Below are 22,128 nucleotides of genomic sequence, written 5' to 3'. Positions count from 1 at the left end.
AAACAAAAAGGTTGTAGCTAGGGTTGTGAAATAGGTCTTTTTTATTTACATTTCTTTGTGCTTATCAACGTGAGGCATGACAATGCAAAAGAATGGAAAATTTTAATTCCTCTACTTCAAATTAATAGCGAGCCGCAAGGTCAGGCGCAGCGATGGACTGCGAGCAGCGCTCGGCTCTGCCGCGCACGATGCACAGGCTGCACCCCCTGCCCAGGACAGGCCAAAATCAAGCACCCAGTGAGCCTCACACCAAAAAGCCACCGAGCAGCAGCTAGGGAACAACTAACAGGCATGTGATGGGCTCCAGATGCTCCTTTCCATAAAGGAGGAGAGGAGCAGTGACACCTGAGTATGCTGCCTGCCATCCCACCACACCTCTCCAAAAGCACCCTCCAGAAAGCTGAAATCACTGGACTATAAACAAGTGGCATTATTACTTCTGCTTTAGTGTGGTGCTCACAGAAGGCTTAACAAGGGCGTGCAGGATAGCAAACAAACCCTGCCTGTAAGTAAAAAGCTTCATAACTCAGCTGCTGCCACCTCCTCTCTGTCGCCTCATTTGTGTGATAAATTTTGTATTCCTCAGGCATTCGTTAAAGATCTGATCCTGCACGGCGCTGGGTGCCCTCTATACCTATAGGTTTCAGGGGAAGCTGAGGAGCTCATTATTTTGCAGGATAAAGATCTACCAGAAAGAATCTAAACTTAAAAGCTGGCTGTCAGCAGCTCCCACTCCGCCCTCCCTCATCTCAGCGCCACTCCACGCGCCATCACACAAGGGAAACGGAGGGCAGAAATTAGCTTAGTGAATCATAGCTAATTCCTACCAATTTGTGTTCTGGTTTTCTTTTTCCTGCCTATAATTCAGCACTTTATTTAAGGTTTTGCTTGGCCTGAGCAAGTCCCGAGAGCAAGGTCTGGAACTGTTAGAAGTTTTAAATATGTTGTTTCGCTAGCAGCTGCTGACTTACGAATCCTCCTATTTGTTGCAAAAAAGATTTTGTTTCTCTGTGCATGCTTGGTTTGAACCACTATAGAGATAATTCTCATGCTTCTTGATAGTCCTTAAAAGCAATAGAGACGTGCAAATCACTCTCTTATAGACAGGACAAATTAAGTGTCCAAAACCAGATCAAAAAGTTGTCAAGCCAGCCTTTTCTGAAGACTTCGTTTAAATTCAAATTCATTCTACTCCAGGTTTACTCAAAGAGTTGTAAAGTTTCAAGTCCAGAAATCACATAGAGTGGATCACCCTTAAAATCCTGATATGAAATCAGAAGGCATTCCTAAATTCTTTTCCTTATTTTTCTTTCAATCCAAGCAAAACTCAAAGTGTAATGAAATTAAGGGATGCATACAGGAAGGCTAAATTTCTATCTCAGATGATGAAACCTATAACGAACAGGAAAACACTAATTTCTTCTGGTGCTGTCATTTACTAGAATCAACATCATCCTTCCTGTCTTTATTCAGCAGAGAAAACAAAGCTAATCCCAATTTCTAAAGAGCTGGCTAATAAAGGAGTCAAGGGATCATTAGTCTAATTAACTCATTCCTGTTTTCAGTTTACATTTCATTATGCTATTACACTCTTTGAAATGTCAATTTTTAAATACCATAGAAAACTGTTTAACATATAGACATTATGTTCAAAAAAATCTGAGACATATAGAACAGTTACTCAACATTAGTAACTTAAAAGTATCCTGGTATGCAACTCAGCATCTCCCAGCCAAAGCATTATTGTAAACTTCATTTACTGATATAAAAATCAGGGAAGCATTTCAGGGACACTTGGCCCCTTGCTTAATGGCAGTACTTTTACTACCTGAGTATTTCATAATAGTCAGGTAGGTAGATGTCCTTGCATCCACTTTTGGTAATCAAAACATTTTATTCTGAACAAAAATAAATCAGGATATGAACCTACAACTTCCTGCCAGGTTTCTTTTTTCTTCTTTTTATTGGGTGTCTTCCTATAGCTTAACATAATGAGTCACTTACTGCACTTTAAGTCAATTTTTAAATTGATTTAATGAGTCATCAAGTCATTTACTGTCTTTTAAGTCAATTTTTAAATAAACACAACTTCTGTTAAATTGATGGTAAGTTCTGTAATCAGCGGTTTGAAAACAATCAACCTCAATTAACAGCATGGGCTTCCCTGTTATGCTTGCACAGGCAAGTACAAATTTCATAAAACTATTAAATTAATGATATAGGTGAAATATTACATAATGATACGTGCACACAAAAGCAAATAGGAAGGAAGCAAGCCTGTAAGCACACACACACTAACAGGCATTTGTCTGTCTGTACCTGTGAACATCTCGCGTGCACTGGCTTCCTTCCTGCTGGGAGCACACAGCTCTTGCTTAGCATTCAACGCAGTAAAGCACTAAATGTATGTAACACTACACACAACCTGTCCCCACACATCTCCTGAATAATTGCTCACATGTTTAAATTAGACTTATACCATAAACTGTTGGACCACAGCCTGAAGGATGAAGACGTTTTGCCAGTATACTTCTCCACCCTGAAATACCCACAGGAGTTCAGGATACCTCACCAACTAAGATGAGCACAGCTGGCACTATCTCCTTGGTATCCCCCTTTTCTAAATAATCCTTGTGTTTTGTGAGAGCCTTTTCTGGTGTGTCTGAGATCCATCAAACCCCTTCATAACCCTTTTTAAAACCTCCTGATATCACCTGGACTGTACCTACAGCAGAAGGCTCACTAGGTAATTCCCTGGTAATTTTAATTTCAAAGGTCTGGAATTTTGTCTTCTGAATAGCCTGCTGAGACCTCTACAGCACCTATACAACACCCTCAAATCGTGACAGTTGACTGATGTAAGTTCAGTTCTTCTGGGCTGTAGGTGCTACAGAAAGGATAAGAAGTTGGTTTTAATATCCACCTGTTCAGTCTGTTGCAAGAAAAGAAGTTGTTGCTGGTTCCTAGCAAACAGAATATGAGACTAGATATGCCACTGGCTGAGGGAAACCATGCAGCTACTCACAGTCACTGGTTTTTGCAGCTGTCCTTGCACTGAAGAAGGAACAAGGGTGCAGCTTTATACATGAAAGTTTGGAAGGTGTATCTGGGAATAGGGGTTTGCATTAGAAAACTCTAGCCTGGTGAGACACACGACTGCACCTCCAGATGAGAGGGAGATGAAGACATGTTTACCAGAACTTGAAACTGAGGGCAAAGTGGAGCAGTGGCAGCCATGTGCACAATGGAATCCATGCAATGTGTTTTTGGGTTCACAGTATGGGGATCCCAGATCTGCAGGAAGCAAAGAGTATGTTACCATTCTGCTTTTTGCTACCAGCAATAATACACCTGAGAAAAAGAAGCGCCTTTAAAAAGATGTAAAGGAAGACCATGAGTGCAGTATGTGAATAATTGTAATGGCTTAACAAGGATTAAACTACATACATTAATTTTGAGAAAGCTAATGAAAAATGACATATCTGTCTGTCCAAAACATAATACATATATCTTTAATATCATCTCTGCTTTAGGAGGATTGAATCCAGATAGGAACTGTGGCTAACAAGGTACTTGCTAATGCTCCTGGAATAAGAGGTGAGCATTAGCTCCCATTAATTCATGTTCTTAGCGTTATTTGGCTCCATGGGCTGCCTCGATCTGATCTAACAGGATGTAGCATGCCAGAATGCATCACATGTTTGGAATTGTAAAAGCACACAGACCCTCAACAACTAAACTTCCCTGCAGCCTCTGGTATGGAGTTCACCATTCCTGATCAAGCACTGTCTCAGCTTTATTATCAATATGTTATACCTCCCACTGCTTGTTCAACGAATATTCTCTATTGTCTGTTTTCTAAACCAGCCAAAGGAGATCAATGCACCCTAATTTAAAAACAAAAACACAGAATGATGCTTAAAGCTTTGACTTAATGGGATTTTTTATTCTCTTCCCCTCCATGTATTTTCATCACCCAAATCTAGCATTGCCAAAAGAAGACCAAGGCAATTAGGAGATACAAACAGTTATTTTAGCAAATCACTTTAAAAAAATAAAATAATTTGACTTGAAAGAAGCCTGAAACATTAGAGCAAAAGCGAGCACGAAAGAAGGAGCTGTGGCATTGTACGCCCCGTCTAACAAGGTATTGAGCACCGAAGCCCAGGGGACTCTTGGTTCTCTCGCTGGGAAGATTAGACAAGAGCACTCGCGCAGGACACAGCAGGAATATGAAGGGACATGAAGTGAGCAATCCCAGCAGACAGCCTGTTGAAATGTCAGTCAGGCACTCTGCCTCCACCACCTTTCACAGAGCTAAACATCTCTTTATGTCAGAACAAATTGGGCAATCCTCAAATCTTTTTTTCCTCTCCCCTGACTTCAATGAGGCACCGAGTGCTGGGAAGGAGCGCGGGAGGGAGCGCATACAGACAGTTCACTTCAGTTCACATGAAAGCGCCCTGACACGCTACAAGGCTGAATACTGATATTGGCAACTCTTACAATCTTATCAGAGAGGCAGGAGCAGCAGCAGCCGCCGTGCTGCAGACCTTCCCCCTTTCCAATTACGCCGGGTGGTTGTTCCTTTCCCAAGCATCCCGCAATGTCCTTTGAAAGTAAACTCCTGGGCTTGATCAAAGGCCACAAAAGCAAACACGCCGTTTCTGTATTTATGAGCATATTTACTTCTGTCATCTTTTTCTTGTTTTCACTCCCACCTTCCCTCACTAGTCCATTAAGGAAGTCTAATTTTAACCAACATCTAACACAGTGCTCAAATGCAGACTGGTGAGTAACCACATTCTTATTTTAAATTATTTGCTTTCACTTACAAAATTCTGTACAGGTTATTTGGCTGGTGGTTTTGACTAAAAACTGTACACAGAAGTTATTTTTGCAGGAGAAGAACAATACAGAAACCTTCCCACTGACTTCTGTGAATGTTAGTGAGTTCTTAGTATGATTGTATGGAGATACATGAATTAATGTGATTGATTTCTTTTAAATTTGATCCAACACATGAAAACATTACTTTAAAAATAAGCAGCCAATATACATTCTTTAAAAAAAAACATATGAAAACAGAAAACTTAACCCAGCCAAGCCATGAAGAACTCTGTGAAACTGCCTCCAAGAACAGCAAGATTAACCTGCTAACTCCACACTTACATTATAAAGATGGTGAATAATAAAATTTCTTCTGAAGTACCTGTCTGAGCAAACTCCAAACAACAGACACACCCCAAACACCACAAAAATCCCTCCCCTGACAAATAAACCCATGGTTTTAATAAAATTGAAGTGAATATTCAATACGAAAATATAAATAATTGGCCACTGCCATGCCTGGCCACCTGCTCTTCAAATCAGAGATTTATTGTAAGCATGATCATTTGTGCAGAATGATCAATTTCTAAGACTTAATTCTGGATATCTTTTAAAAGCTGCCTAGCATTTCTAATATTAATTAATTATAGTTAAAGATCAGATGCATTTCACTACAATTTTAAGTTTCTATTTATGATATTCAGGCAGGTAAATGCCTGTGTGTATGGAAGAGACATTACCAGACCATTTATTGCCCATTACCACCAAGAAAAGAAGCCCATACTGGAACAAACAGTGCAGCATTTCTGGCATTTGTTAAAGGAAGAAAGCTTTATAAGAAAAAAGAAATACCACTGATTTTTACAGGTGTTTAATAAAGATAAGCTGAAAAAGGGGTTCCTATTTTAAGCTTGGTGATAGCTAAAAATGCATTCAAATATGTTCAAAAGCAATCTGAAGTCTCCTAAAAATGGGTGTTTAAAAGTGTTCAAGAAAACAGTAAAAATGCAAATATTTGTCACATTATTGTAGGATATGGGACAAAAATGCTCATAAATTCAAAGAACCCTGCTGAGGCAAACTGCATTTCATTTAAATATGACATTATTTGGGAGTCATTAAAACAAAACTAATGTTTATCAGTTGCATTGTAAAGGTTACTGTGAGAAAACAGCCAAAGTTTGCCCAAACTCAAATGAGTGCTGAAAAGGACTGTGAGCATAACTCCCTTAATTTCAATTGTTGTAGCTGTGCTGTGGGAAATAAAAAGATTAAACGTAATTGATGATTCACTACTATAGAAATACTACAGTAAAAATAATGAGGATGTATCAGTATTTCTGACACTCTCGGTCTGATAGTCTAATGTACTTCATACACATTACAATGAGACAAATTAACAAAAAGAAAAAAAAAGGGTCACAATAGCGACTGCTGACTTTTCACTCAGAAATGTGTTAAATCCCAAGAAGAAAGTATACAGTGCCTTGTGATTGCTACAAAATACATATAAGAGCTGTCATCCATCTATTCAAAGATCTTCCCTGATTTTTTATTAGCAAACCCACGTAATGGGACACTTAGGCTACACAGGAGTAGACTAATATGTTGGGTTTAATATTAGGAGCCTAAATCTCATTATTAAAAACAGCCAACCTTGCTGAAGAGAGACGGCTTCTAGCCATAGCCATGAAGAGCTTTCTGCAACCCAAGTTACAAATCTGTATACATGGACTTGCACATGCCTGTCTATACTCCCAAAAAGCATCGTGAAAGAATGCTAAAGGACCCCCCCAAACCCTAGAGTTGCCATTTTGAACCTTAAACTGCTCCCTGTAGTAATTCTGAACCATTAATTGCTGGTTATTTGTACATGGAAATCAAGATGTAGATGCACACAGATCCCTTGATTGCGCAGACATTTAGTCAGTGGCTTTACTACTGTGAGTAGTTTTTGGTGAAGCAATCAAATTAAGCATCCCATTAAATATCTGATGTAGGTAAATCAGGTCTTAAAATTTGAGCCATCTTGCATCTCCATCTCTTAGATTTGATTGTATTTGTGAAAATCAATCATGCACTTGCCTTGGTCCTGCCTTAATTCTGTCAATGAATTTAAACACATCACATAGAGCACTTTTATATGGTTTAAATTCAGCTAGGAAGACCCATTATGGCTCTGAGTTAAAATAATTCTGCACTGCACCCCTCTAAACAGTGGCTTGTTTGGACTGCCCATGGTCTCACTTCCAACCCATTTTTTGTGTTTCTTTCCAATATGTCCTGAGCCACACGGTCTGAGGGGATGTTACACTGCCTCTTACTGCTGCTCACATGCTGTAGTTAAGCAGATGCTTATTTACAATGCCCTACAACAGCCTACACCTAACACACCTTCCTGAAGCTATTAAAAGTGGTCACACAATAACTGCAAGCAGAATTTGGCTTATTGTCTCCACAGATTTGTGCTAATATACCAGTGTCTCAAGACATCACTTCATTTTCATAACAAGAAGGAGATTTAATTTCTGTGGATTTCTATAAAAAGCAATTTGGAAACTTCTCAACAATGATATTGCTTCCCATAAATGCCAAATTGGTAAAAACATCATAAGAGGAAAACACAGCACACTGACAATATCATTTTTTCCAACTTAAGTACCAGCATTATTCAAAGACATTATACTGCTAAGTATCCAAATAATTCATTCATTTTAAGGATCGAAAGCATAATATTATTTTGTTAAATTAAGCTCTGGCTTTCCCAAATCCCTCTTTTCCACTTAAACTGAGGGAATAAAGGCAACTGAAAACACATCTGCATGCAAAGCTTTTCAGTTTTCAGGGGTTGTTCTGTTCTGGTTGGGGCGTGTACTTCCCTTTTGCTGTTTACCAAAACCTAAAAGTAACTGCAATAATAATTATAAATCCCTGCTTTGGATGACAAAATGAGCCTCAAGTATCATCTCATTCCCACCTTCTACTACTTGCAGGAAGGAGGAGGTTAGTGAGGGAAACCATTGTTCACCTCTAACTTATTGGTACTGCTGTAATACAGTCTCTCCAGCTAAAAAGGAATTGTAACAACTGAAAGTGACTGTTTAAAATTATACCAAAGATCAAAATTTCTGACTGCAGTAGCTTGGTGTGGGGGGCAGGGGGTAGATAGTCTGGTTTTAAGCATAACCTATTAACTGAAGAATGTCAGAACTTTGTGGTCATTTAACACTCCCTATAAATGAAGACTTGATAACAGTTATTGATCTCAGTTTTCCGGGAAGAGGATCCCTGGGCTCAGCAGTGAGCAGTTTTGCTTCTCTTAGTTCATAAATACAAGAATAGGGCTATTGCTCAAATGCCACCCTAACTGCTGAAAATGAAATAAAAGTAAAATTCAGTGCAGTATGGAAAGCAATACAGGTGTATTTCCACAGGGTTTTTCTGAGTAGATAGCCCAAGATTAATATAATCTCAAATTTTCTTATGGGAAATATGGAATTGCCACAGCTGACCCCTAGTATCATTTAAAAATATTTTCTTTGTGAAAGCCTACTCAAACCATAGAAGTATATAAGTTACTATTCTTATTTATTTATTGATCTTCCTTGTGCTACCATGGAACTGGAATGCCTATGCACATTAATGAATTCAGCCTAACAACACATGAAATGGGACTGTGAGCATTTCTGCTGCCCAGGAAAGAAGCTGAGCCAGGGAAGAGGAAGTGTTGGGTTGTTGTAGCTGCAACACAACTGTGTCACAAGAAACAGCTGGAAATGCCCATTGTCTCTCTTGTCTTAATCTTTTGTCATTCAACGCTTTTCCCCATTTTCCTTCTTCCTAGCTATTTCTCCCTAAAACTCTGCTATAGGCTCATCAAATCAAAAGCTGATTTCTAACTTTCTGTGGAGCTGCCAGAAGCACCTCCATCACTGAAAATATATTATCACAGGATTTAAACAGAGAAAATTAATCCCCTCCCTCTTTCCACCTTCCCTTCCCCAAAATGAGAAAAACCATCTCTCCATCTCCAGACCCCGAGGTCAGATTAAACCCAGATGTTGAAGGAGAAACCTAGAAAGAGGTGCACATCCCTTCCAATGAGGTTTTAAGGAGAAGCTGCATGAGTAGATGAACTGTTGAACTCGGTCCTCTGTCTTAAAAATACATTTCATTGGGATTGTTAATGCACGATATAAGTACCCAAAAGATGCAAGAGAATTCTGAAATATGAATTAAAGATGTATTGCCATCTCCAGCAAAATAATAAAAGTACAGAGATTAAGAGGCAAGCATATCTTTTTGAATTGTAGAATAGGTTTATAGGTCTTCTAATAACAACTTTTACTCAAACCTTACATAAATAGGCTTATATGATACAAATATTATGTGGGCTATGTGGAAACTACAAGGTCCCTAATCATGTTTAGGGATTACTTGACAGAACAGAGACATTTCATTCCTATTGGACCTAGGGATTACAGCAAAGAAACATCTAATATTCCATTTTTTAATTTCATGCATTTTTTATTTACTTTTAATGATGCTGTATATATTCATCATCCTGAAATATTAAAACAGTATGAAAAAAGTAATAAATTGGTGGAAAATTTAGGGAATGGGAATGCAACAGCACGCAAATCATACACTATCAAGTGCTTGATACACATTTAAAATTACTGTCTAGTACAGCAAAGCCAAATTCCTGGCAGATTTCTGAAGCACAAAGTCACAATAAGAAGATCAGCAGAACAGACTGAAATAATAGAATATTCATCCCCCTAATCCATATGCAATTCTTTAGGGCTTTTTTTTTAACAATGCATATGAGGTCTGACTGTATTCAGGATTTAAATAAGTTGTCTCTCTCTCTCACACACACACACTCTCTCTGTATATTTATAAAAAAAGTATATACAGTTATCATTTCTGCTCTACTGCACCCACATTGACAAGGTTAGCACATCTCCTCACACCTCAGATGAAACAATAGCATTTTAAACAACAAAAGTGTTAAAAGAAATACATTTATTCATACTACTGAAACCTCCTGCAACAGCTGTGTTGAAAGGAAGGAGTCCAGTTGCCTGGAAAAGGGATTTTTTTCTTGTTTAGTATTTTTAACTCTTTCCTACGTGATTCTGAATAATTACTGGTTAATTTAAAGCAATATTACATGTAGTTCCTGGCAATAAATTTTTGAAATCAATATTAATTCTTTGAGATCATGCCAAGATCTCAGACAGACGTAATTTCAGATCTGATATTGTATAAAGGGACAGGGACCTAGAGACAAGTAAATCATCACTCAAAAGACAGATGCTGATGATAAGGATGGTCCTTGCACAAAATGTGCTCGAGGACGGGAGATGGGAAAGTGGAGTAGAAAACTTCCATTGACATGTTTGGGATTACCAAATTACTTTCAACCAGTGCAAATGCACTACTGAGCCATGAATGTTCCTCCAAACAGGAGAGTATGAAGAAATTCATCCCCTGTCATACAGACATGCAAAGCCTGATCCTTAAATCAAGCAGGTTTTGCACAGTTTAACTCTCTGATTATGCTGTGAAATATCACCACCCCACACTCATTGTATAAATGATATAAAATGAACGTACCCAAACATAAGACATTCGCACCAGTAATGTATGTGTGGACTTGCTAAATAAAGGTGCCCACATGTGATAATTATGATGGCCACATGCAGAAAGCAGCTTTCACAACCACCAGGCAGCTCTTGTCACAACTCTGTTAGTAAGGCAAAGCAGGACAGGTGATGGTACATGAAAAGCCATCTGGTAAGTGAGAGAGAGCAGCCACATCCTGTCGAAACCTGAAAATCCAAATGTAGCCACAGGCTATTTGTAGTAACAGGTCTCATGAGAAATGGCCTGGGGTGTGGATTGCTGGCCGAGCATTTTCCAGGACTTTGGGTTCCTACCTGGTGTGGGCCATGCTGGTCCAGCCCTCTTGAAATCACGCTCGTGTGTTATTAGCCAGACTGTGATACCAGTTGACATTGCTATTCACATTGCAAGGTTACCTTTAATTCAACACCAGCTAAACAAGCAATGTAAAAACATCTTTCATTAAATATCTTTTTGCTGAGGAATCTGCTTACCTGCCCTTACTATGACACCTATCTACATAAACACAGACTCCAAACTTACTGGTGCTTATTGTTTACAGGTACCTAATTATTACTGATATACTGGGGGGGGAAAAAACCCTAAGCATACTGAAATCAGCAGAAGTGAACCCACAAGAGGGCTAGAATACATCCATCCTGTGTGTATGTTTTGCAGGCAAATAAGCAAAAGAAGAAGCACTCTTAGAAATTATTTGATCTGTACTAAAGAGAAAAGTGTGAAGTTGTGCAAGGAAATAAAAGACAAATGAACATAAAACTTCTGCTAGAAAATATGACCAGGATCTATGTTAGCAAACAGGATCTAACAATGCACAGTGAAGTTAGGAGAGAAAGCCTGATAGACGCCCTGCAGAGCTGCACTGGACCGAATCTGAAAAGCACAGGTGGCAGCAGCTTCGATGCAAATGTGCCACGTTTTTGTAAGACAGGGCAATTAAGTAAAAGTACAAAGTACCTTCTCATTTTGGGGGGAGAAAAAAGGCCACAGAAGGAAGCTGGGATTTACTGAAGGGGAATACATATCATCCAGTGAAAATTAGGGTATGCCTGAAATACATCAGTTCTACTCTCCCTTTTGCCATCCTTTATTTTACAGGACATAGAGATCTATATGAGTTTCTATTTTAGTGAAGACAACAACAGTTTTTGTGACAGGGAAGGCTAAAAGAGCAGCACAGCTTTTGCCCAAATTCTATACTTTGTTCCAAAGCAGAGAGCTATTAAACCTTTTCTGCAAGTGTTTGTAAATACAGCAAACACTTTTTAATGTGCACAAAGAATATTTTGTTTCCTTGTAAAGATTCAGAGTTGATCAGCCACATTCTTTAGAAAGCTTCTAAGCAAGCAATGCAAGACATATATTTGGAATATGGAAGTTTAATCCTACTCATTAAAACACGACAAACTTATAATTAATTGAGAATGGAGTCAATAATGAGAACATCCTTCAATGTAATGATGTTGGTACTATCAGCTTGTAATATGGGAATATGCTGTAGAAAGTGAAGCATAATATGGAAAAATTACAAGTCAGTTTAAAAAAGGAACAGCCTGAAAGTTTTGCCTTGAGTAGAATATTTAAAACACAAATTTTAAATCCTCAAAAGTTACATTTTTCCAGTCTTCAAATGAGATAATACATTATGTTGTTTTCCTGTGAAGAGGAATAATTCAAGGTCTTACATTGTCTGATTAATCTCTCAACCAATATTTAGAAAAGGTTTCTCTTTGAGCTAATCAAACTTGACAAAAGCAATCTTCAAACTATGCCACATTCACTGATTTGTAAGATATCTCAAACTTGTGTTTTATTAAATGCAGTTTAAATTAGCAACAGCTCTAAATTCACCTCCTTACGACACCCCCTTTATCTCGCCAACAGTACCTAAGGTAGGAAAAAAGAGTGCACATGCAGATTAAAATTATTAGGACAGGCTGATTGTTGCTCTTTTTTTTTTTATAGAAGGATGCAGTTTTATTTTTAAGATAGCACTCTCTATTGCTCACACTACATTGCGTTTTGGAAGATAGTTGATGATGGTATTCATTTTACTTTTTCTAGAGATAACTGCCCTGATCTTACTGCATAAGGTCTCCCCCATGATCCCTCCAAATAATGCTTATTTTTTTATCCACAGAAAGAGGCTAAATTTTAATATATAATCTTATGACGTTCTTTGGCTTTGAGTATCAAACAGTATCATTAGGTTAAAGGACATCACTCCAGAAGAGCAGTGTTTTGAAGAGAACAACTAGTAAGGAAGCACTACAGCACTGCCAGGTAGGGATTACTGTGGGGAAGCACATAATCACCTTCACTAGCAGTGTTGGTAGTTTTCTTTCTTTCTGTGAGTGGCCATATGTGTGCAAACAGGATTTTACCATGGTTTGAGAATGTGTTTCAATTTGGTTGCCTGACTCTGAGCACTAAAAAGAAATTCCTGAGTTAGCACAGCTAAGCAGGAGAGGGGGAAAACTGTGGGAAAGATGTAAATATTAATTCCCTACTGCAAATGTTCCAAGAGGAAATCAGGCCTCCAGCTTATTCTTCCTCTCAAGTCACACTTAAGTTCTGGATAAATAAGTTTCTGAGCTACTGACTGCCCTCTACTTCCTCCTCACGGTTGTGTGCAACCAAGAAACTGCATTTCTGGCAATGTCTATGATAAAATAACACAATGCTCCATTAACAAAACCTCACGTGTTTTAGAAGTTGCTAGTGCAAATCTTTTTGGGACTTAAGGAAGGATATTCAAATATTGGGTAACACACTCTGACTGGGAAGACTATCAATAGAGTTTCTCAATTTGTTTATATAAATGGGCCAACACTTTTAAAAGCACTTCAGAGCACTTAACTAAAGCAAACAAGCACTTGAACTTTAAATATCTAGCAAGAGAAGTCATTGACAAGTATGACTTGACTTAGTAAATTCTAATATCTTTGCAACCTTTCATTCATACAATCTCTTCATGAAGAGAAGCACCAGGCTCCCATCTCAACTCCAGCTCTGCTCTAAGATACAGAATGAGTAGGGTGAGGAACAGCCTAGTCCCCTTTGAGTTCTTTTTGTTAAAGCCAACAGCTTTGCTTCTTCCTATACAAGGATCCTGGGTCCAAAATAGTCTTTATAAAGCAGCTTCCTGATTTTGAAAACTTATTCTCTCTCTTGTTAGACCCTTAAAGTAGGATTACTTCATCTTATAAACTTCGTTTCCCCTGATATTCATGGCAGCTAAGCCTTGATTTAGGAATATAACATTTACCAAACACCATCATACTAATTCCCAGAAGGTCTGGGAATAACTTTCTATGCTCAGGACTAGGGTGCCTTTGGTAAGTAGTCTCATCATGGTGCCAGTGTCACGTGCATTTTTTATATCTTCACACTTATAACACACCTCCTCCTAGCTACTGCATTATACAGAACCACAGTGGTCATTTCCTGACCAAATCAGCGTGATCTGGTTCACATGAATACACTTCTCTGCTGACAAACCAGCACCCAAATGAGTAAGACAAAAGATTATTCTGGAGCTTTGGATGGTTTGGGGTTTTTTTTAAACTGATGTATAGCTCAAGTACAAAGTTGACCCCTAGAAACAAGAAGGTGGTGTTTAAAACAAGTATTTCTGATCAGTAGCAGCTAAATCTCATCCCCTAAAATCCTGCAACATATCTTGATTTTTATTTCTCTCTGAATGTGTTTTGCACACAGTCTGCATAATGTGGCAGATAAGAGGTGGCAGAAAAGCCCCTTACTTTAACCTGGTCTTCACCATCTTAGGAAAAGGAAATAAAGTATTTTTAAGCTATATTCTGGAGCTCAATGGCCACACTGGGATTTTAGTTTGCTAATTTTAGGGGACATGCAGCACGTTCCAGAACTGGTTGCTTGGGATTTGTACTGATCAGTCTGGTTATGAACATTCTGGAAACAGTATTTTGGAAGAAAAAACCCTACAGTTGATATAGTTGAAAATATGAACCACTCAGTGCTAAAGCTTCAGACTATGCACAGTTCCTAAAAGAAACAGCTTTGAAAACTCTTTGAAATACCATGCAAGTCATAATTGGGTTTTAATGTATAAAACGGCTCAGTAATTTAAATGTTTGGAAAAGAAAACAGTCTTTGCTAGAGTTTATGAAGTGATAAGTCTATTTCTTAGAATGATTAACTATGCAACCTGATTTTGAACACAAGCATCTCCTAGCATATGCTCTCCACAGCTGATACCATGAGAGCATACAGTTTTACCAAATTTATATTCCAGGACCCAATTCTGATATTAGAATCCCATTCCTGACCTCCCTGCCTTGAGCAAGTGCCTTGGTTTCTACAAAAGTAGTTTTACTTCCTATTCTTAAACCAATGAAATCAGGATTAAGCTCTGCTCCTCATGCATTTGGTTCTACTGAGTGACAAATTAGATTTGTATGTACAGAATGCATATCATGAAATTTCCACTAGAAACTTTAAAAAAAACAACCAAAAAATAACCTCAAACCCAGAAAATGAATGACATTTATATCCCTGTGTTATTAAGGATAACACTACACTCATTCACTTATAGAAAAATTTTAGTAGCAAATGCATATTATAAAAACAGATGAAGTACAGCCAGGACAGCATAAAGAATGCTTTTGGGGAAGAATGTCCCAAATAATGTCCCATTTTAGAAAGTGATAAAACTAGACTCTGACAAAAGAAAATGCAACTCAGTTTTGAACTCACTGCAAATAAGTAACAATATCTAATAATTTAGAAAGTCCTTGAAGAGCCCATGGCTTTGGTAGAAATTAATTAAATGGTGAAATGAAATTAAAGAATAGAAGAATAAACTTAGACAAGATGACCTGAGAGAGAAAAAGAGACAAAAGCAGTGAAAAGAAACAGACCCAGGGAAAGTACTACTACATTCTAATAATAAATTCATCAACAGAATATCTGTATGCACTAACACCTAATTTGAGCAACCTGAATTCTGATCCTGATTTCCTGAGATGGCAACTACAATATTAAAAAAATATACTCAAATTGCTCATTACTAGAAATAGAATGATTTGCATGAGAAAAATGCAGAGTTAAGAATCCCATTTCATTTACGAATATTAAGATCCTAAAATAAAATCTGAAAGCAAGTCCTAACTCCCAGGCTAACACTTCCCTCCTGTTGGTGACAGCATCATTGCCCCTGGGACATGGGAAATGCCATATATGGTGGCCACAGGGAACAGAATGTTTGTGTGAGCACTGAAAACCTGAACAAGGGCTCAAGAGATGAGCGTGAGAACTTGCAATTCTATCTGGTATTCAAAGACAAACAGAGAAACATCCAAGTGGGAAAGACCATCAACAGAAAAAGGCCAGACTTTACTTATGCCCACCTGAGCAAAAGCTGTGGGCTTGCTCAACTTTTCTATTTCTCTGTAGCTTTTCTACCTTCAGTAAAACTTCCTGGTGCACACAACTACATTTTTTAAGTATATAAATGTAAAATTGACTAATTTTACATTGGTGCAGAAGCCAATTGCCAGAGTAATCCAACGTGGTGCATGTTGGACACGTGATGATGGCTGATATTCTGCAGTCAGCACATTTCGAATTGCTTACTGGTTTTGGGTTTTAAATTACGCACCAAAGACTAACTTTAGTTATATTTGTGTTGGGTTTTTTGGGGGGATGCGGGGGGGAGAGAGAGGAGTGGATGGTATTAAATTTAATAGAAACAAATCACCAAGGTATTATAAAAACAGCAGTTAATTTACTTGTTGCTCTAGAGAATAGCTTGGGAATATAAATTTTAGCTTTCCCATACCTATAGCTCTAAGCTAAACATTAAGTTGTCTGAATTGTCTTCATCCCCTGAACACTAGATGTGAGAACTTAATTTTGTGTTCTAGCATTTTAAGTAGAGTTGCTTATATAGTTAAGAGCCACTGTAATGCTCCTCAAAACTATCCTGAAGTACAAGACAACCCTTCATTTTGAAGGTAAGAGTCTGTCAGCTTCTAGGACCTTCAGCCACTAACCCTTCTTGCATCCGTAAGTGTCTAACACGTTTCCCTTTTAAACTTACTAAACACTTACATCAGCCAAAACACATTTTTTAACATCACCAAAACACTGTCTCTGATGACCCTGGGACTCTACAAAGTTCAAGAGCAGGAGCAAAATTTGAAAGGTTGGTTTAAAGATTAAGCCTGAGCCCTTGCTGCACCTGAAGGGACACACTTCAGGAGGCAAACACCCCTCCCACTGCTAGCTGTGGTCTCCCACCCCCCGGCAGCTGCGGCGTGCTCGTTCCACCAGACAAATCGCAGAGGAGAGGGAGCGAACCCCCTTCATGGACTCACCATCCTTTTCTAGTCACATTCACTACGCATTGCATTAGAAAATCGTAACGGTGTTAAAATATTTTGGCAGGATTTGTTATGGCCAGATCACTCACTTCCTTTGGGACACACAAAGCCTCCTCTGGCAATGAAACAGCCCAAATGTCAGCAAATCCTATAGAACAGAAAACGGTCTGTCAATGTAAAGCCTAAATGAATCTCCAGTTAAGCAAAACAAAACAAAACTGTATAACATAAGAATGCATATACAGAAAAAAGAAACAACCTAGAAATATGCACTTTTTATTAAGGTTTCTTTCTTTTTTCCCCACCCTCCAGAAACTTTTGAACAGCATTACAATGAATTCATCACAAGGTGCTATTAGAGCACAAGCTCCCTCCAAGTGTTACCAATTCACGGACAGATTAGAGGGCACATTAATAACATAGTTAATATGAAGTGTTTAGAGCCTTTACGTCGGTGACAAATACGACTCAGCCAAATTTCCTGACCATTGAGGCCACGGAGGAACAATTTGGTAGATTTCATCAACAGTTCTAATTATGTTCCTGTCAAGTCGAGAACAAAGTAATCCATAACTGGGGGGCTGCTCGGAGACAGTGCCACGTGAGAGTAATTTATGCCCAGGGCCCTCGCTGTAGTTAGTGTGCACAACGCTTGACTAACAAGTGGGTTCAAAAAAAGGAATTTATTAGGGAAAACACAGCCCTCCAGCTCCAAGTAGCTCATCAGGTGCAGGCTTAGCAGGAGTTATGAGGCAAAGTCTTCTGGTTTATAAAAGCATCTGAAGTCCAGACTGGCCTCAGTGGGTTTTGAGCCACAGGATTTTAACCCAAGGCTTCTGCTGGAGCTAGGCAAGCCCACTGCCAAGGCCAGGGTGCAACCCATCCCCTTCAAAATTATCTCAGTCCTTGGGACAGTGGCAGTACCACCTCAGAGGCCAAATGGTACCAGTGCCCTTTTGCAATCCTATAAATAACACACTAATGAAAGATGCAAAGGCATTATTAGTAACAGTAAACTAAAATGTCACAATACACAATGGGTTTCTTTACCACAGCCCAACCGTGAAACAGGCTGAGAAAGGGAGGGGAGGAAGGTAAATGGGGGAGAAGCTGTCATGTAATTTTGAGTCATTTTTCACTGTGATCTATATTGGGATACGGCTTCTATCCTTTCAAACAGGATCATTTTATACATGACACTCTTGCTGCATTTTCACAAAAAGGCAAGAATGTCTCCCTAGCGCTCAAAGTGCAAATCCTGGCAGCGGTCATTCAGGATCAGTTACTTGCATATGCAGTGAGATGTTAGAGAAAGTAAAATGATGCATTCCAAATGTATTTAAGAACATTGTCTGTAAATAGAGGGTAAAATAATGTTAGCAAAAAATTAGATCCATCTGAGAAACAAAGTACATAACGGGTTTCAAAGCATAGTTTTCTGAAGGTTCTGTGCGGCCTCAGGAAGGCTGACTTCTTCACCCACACTTCCCACTGCTAGAATGGGTACAGGTATGCAGATTCATACCCACATGACATATCTTGCCAATGGATTTTAGACTATAAAAATGTTATTGGCTTCACTAAACTATTGGTCTTAGTTACATTTTAAATTACTAGTTGACCACTGGCACAGAGGAAATGCAGAATGCAGTAGTACATCTAAACTCTCAGCTTCTCCTTTCACAATTTACAGAAGTTTCTTAGCCAGATTTGCTTGAACCTCTAAATTCTCTGATATCAAGTCTAGGGACTTTCCCAGCACCTACTGACTGGGACAGGATTAGTCTCATATGACTGAAGTGTCACAGATTTATGATTACTTGCTTCCAAGGATGAAAAAAAAAAATTTAAAAGCAGTGATGGCTTTGCAAAGAGGCCAAGAGGAAAGGGAAGAATGCAGTCCCATTCTGCAGATGTGAAAAGAGAAACATTTCTGCAAGTCAGGGAGACAGTAATTCAGAAGCCAAGCAATGCCTGGACGTTCCAATTCCCAGACTCGTGATTCAGTCACAAGACATGCTTCCTTTCCTGGTGAAATGTCATGCTGCCGCATGCTTCTCTTACAGAACGCATCCTAACCAAGTGTAGCAAAAGCATGATGATCCCATTAAGTATCTAACATCTAATACCTTGTGAAAACTAATTTAGTGCTTTATCAAATCCCTAGTTTGTATGTAGAGCATAAACTGGCTACATTTGCTAATAGGGCAGATTGACCCATCCCATATATTATCAAACCACATCAAAGTCTGCTGGAGGACGTAGCCTTAGCTACTTATTATCCCTTGCATTAACTCTCTCACTAGCTACTCAGCCAATATATTTTCCTGTAATACATCTGTCATGATTTTGCAGGGAAATCAGCAATTCTGAACAGTGCAGCAGTTAGATAACAGGACTAAACCCATCATGGTCACCTGGCTTTCCAATCTACTGCTAATTGGCATGGACAGAAGCCCTTAGAGCTGGGCTTGCACAACAGCACACCACTCCTAGGCCCCAGAGATTTGGCCTCTTAGTTAGATCTGTATTTTTAGAGCTTGAGTAATTTATACGATTTCTTCACGATTTATTTACATGCAAGAAGAAAATGTTGAATGCCAACACCTTCAAATTTACGAGATTTTTTTTTTCTTCCTTTTGGCAGAAAAAGGTTGTATTTTGCAAGAGAACACATGGCTTAGTAATCAGGAAAAAAGTGCTAGAATATTAGTAACAATAATGTTGGCAACATTAGATACTATGAGAACATCTTTCTTGGCTTGTATGCTATGCAATCATATTCCCACGTGTTTATTTAGGGTCTTACTTGCGACACTGTGTAATGAATTATATATCTGAAGCCATGTTTCTAACTGTCTGGGAACTTGCATATATGGCTAATAGAGGGTCTGGATGGTTGTTTTGTTTTAAATTAACAATCGCTACTATTTTTTGATAGATAGCATTGGTCTTTGGACTTGGAAACCCTGAGCCATTTTACATGGATCTCTTACTGGCCTTTTGACTACCTGTCATCACTAGAACCCAGGAGTTACTGGTGAATATGAAAAATAAACTAAAATAACAAAATACTCCCTCTTCAAAAAGAAATCCACTCAATAGAAAGAAAAGATTCTTTCACTTTGCATATGTGATTGTATGTAGTTCTGAAATTTAATTATATCCATCATGCAAGCCTAGTTGTTCACATTTAACCCAACATTATTTTCTCTTTTTATGGCTTTTTAAGCACTGTCATCTTCTTTTCCCTTCTAACTTCTGTCCCCTCATGTCTTTAAACATGAATGTAAACAAGTGAAAGGCATTTAGGGGGGCTTGTGGGGGTATTATTAGGTGGTTTGTATAGTTTCTCAGTGATCCCTGATCCCATTGCTGATGGATCATTTTTAATCCAGAGAATATTAAAAACTGCTTACAGCCCAGCTGTGGTTTAGTATCACCAACAAAGGCAGGCCAATACAGTAGTTTTTCTACAGAGTAAAACTTCTAACAACTTCTAAACTTTCAGCCAGGGGGAATAAATTAGACAACAACAACAACAACAAAAAGGTGGGCAGTGAGTTAGAACATCACAATTCTATGTTACTGAATTGAACTACAAGTCTTTGGAGCTCCATCCCTCCCCCCTTTCCTTTCCCTCTATATTTTTCTTCTTCTGTTTTTATGTTGAAATCACAGGAACTACGCAGCCTAGCAAGGCTGTAATCACTCAGCGGGAACCTGGCACAAGCACAATGCAACCACCAGCCAGGCAGCAGGAAACTGAAGGAAATCTCTCTCTCCCTCCCCCCCAGGTTTCTTAAAAGGGGCTCGGCGTGAATGAATCTTCCCGGTAGCCACCAACAATTTCTTATTCCTTCCGAGCAATCATCAATTTCAGCATCAAGTGGTTTAGTGGCTCTACAACTGGTAGTGGCAGCGGAGTAAGCCCAGCATGCAAACGTTTTGGCTAATTTAAAACCCTTGTGCTGCTGAATCAAACATGACAAGACAACAGTAAAAAGAGAGGCTATTATCCCAAATGAGAGTCGGAGGATAGCTGAAATAGGCTTGAGTGGCAGAGACAAAAGAGGTGGAAGGAGCAGGGACAACCAGGCATGATAATAGCAGATACAGCATGGACTTTCTCCCCCACCCCCAGTGCATTCACACGTATCCAACCTGGAGGAAAAAAGGCAACATTTCCAAGTTTCATGGCCAGGAAGAACAAATACACTTAAGAAGATTCTAAACAAATTAATACCTGGTAAGGCATCTGCCCTGTAGATATGGGGAAATTTAACTTAAGAGACATCACCCTTTCAATAGGAACCCTAAAACCCCGAAGACAAAACCTGTCATTTCCTACCTGAATTCATGTCCTGCTGCCCCAAGTTCATTCCCATGAGTTGAGAAGCAACTGAGATAGGACAGAACAACTTCAAAATGGGAATAATCTGTGGCGTGGCTACTCATGAATAGCTGCTACACACAACCACCTCACAAAGAGCTCAGATCTCAAAGAGCTGCTGGGGAGGAAACATGGAGGGCAGAGGAATTAATTTTGTAAGGCAATTGGGAGACCATAAGCATTCTCACGATGTTGAGAGCCATGAACCCTGGTGATTGCTTGCAGCTCACAGAATGATGACCTGTGGGATCACTGGAGAGCAAGCAAGTTGTCTTTTGCAAGATTAACAATTTAAAAGTGCTGAAATTAATTTTGTTTAATAGCTGTGGGTGCAGACTCCTTACAAAGTAGGTTGCAAGGTCAGCAAGCCTCCTAAAGCCTTTTAAAATGCAGCTTTTTATAGGGACAGTAGATTTAGGGTGGCTTAGGGCTTAAAGATCTAAAAAGCAAAAGAAGGGTAAGAGGTCATTTCCTACCACTTCCAAATCTTGGGTGAAGACACGGTCTCTGTTTTGCTTCTCACTATGACATACAATTATTGGTATATTCAAAGCTACTTGAGGCAGTATGGGTTTCTTAGGGTATGCAAAGTGAAAAAAGACATTAAAATCAACCATAAGAACCAGATCAACCAGCACATAGCAGGCTCATCAGACTCATACTGGAACATGCTCACCTGTGCTGCAAAAAAGCAGTGGGAGATGAGAAAATATATCTGGGAGACAAGAAAATGAATCTAGGAGACTGAGAGACTGGGAGGGGAAAGACAAGGGCAGGGGGAGTGCTCACACCCTTGCCATCATTCAGAAGTAGTTCACCTGTGATTCACATCTGCCTCCTTATACAAGATCATTACACTCTAAATTACTGTACTGTACAGAGTGTTTC

The 22,128-nt window shown here is 39.0% G+C and overlaps 1 protein-coding gene across 1 annotated transcript in view; it reads right to left on the bottom strand.

Annotated features, from left to right (window-relative positions):
- ESRRG (estrogen related receptor gamma) overlaps positions 1-16,973 on the bottom strand; it is a 225,847-nt gene extending 208,874 nt beyond the window's left edge. The window contains exon 1 of the mRNA XM_053938568.1: positions 16,937-16,973. The gene's annotated coding sequence lies outside the window, so the exon portion shown is untranslated. The remainder of the gene's footprint in view (positions 1-16,936) is intronic.
- Positions 16,974-22,128: the final 5,155 nt, after the last annotated feature.

This window comes from Vidua chalybeata, chromosome 3 (genome assembly GCF_026979565.1).
Source record: "Vidua chalybeata isolate OUT-0048 chromosome 3, bVidCha1 merged haplotype, whole genome shotgun sequence".
In the NCBI taxonomy this organism is placed as follows: Eukaryota; Metazoa; Chordata; class Aves; order Passeriformes; family Viduidae; genus Vidua; species Vidua chalybeata.
The sequence above is the reverse complement of the archived record's forward strand: the minus strand, read 5'-3'. Positions and strand labels throughout refer to the sequence as shown.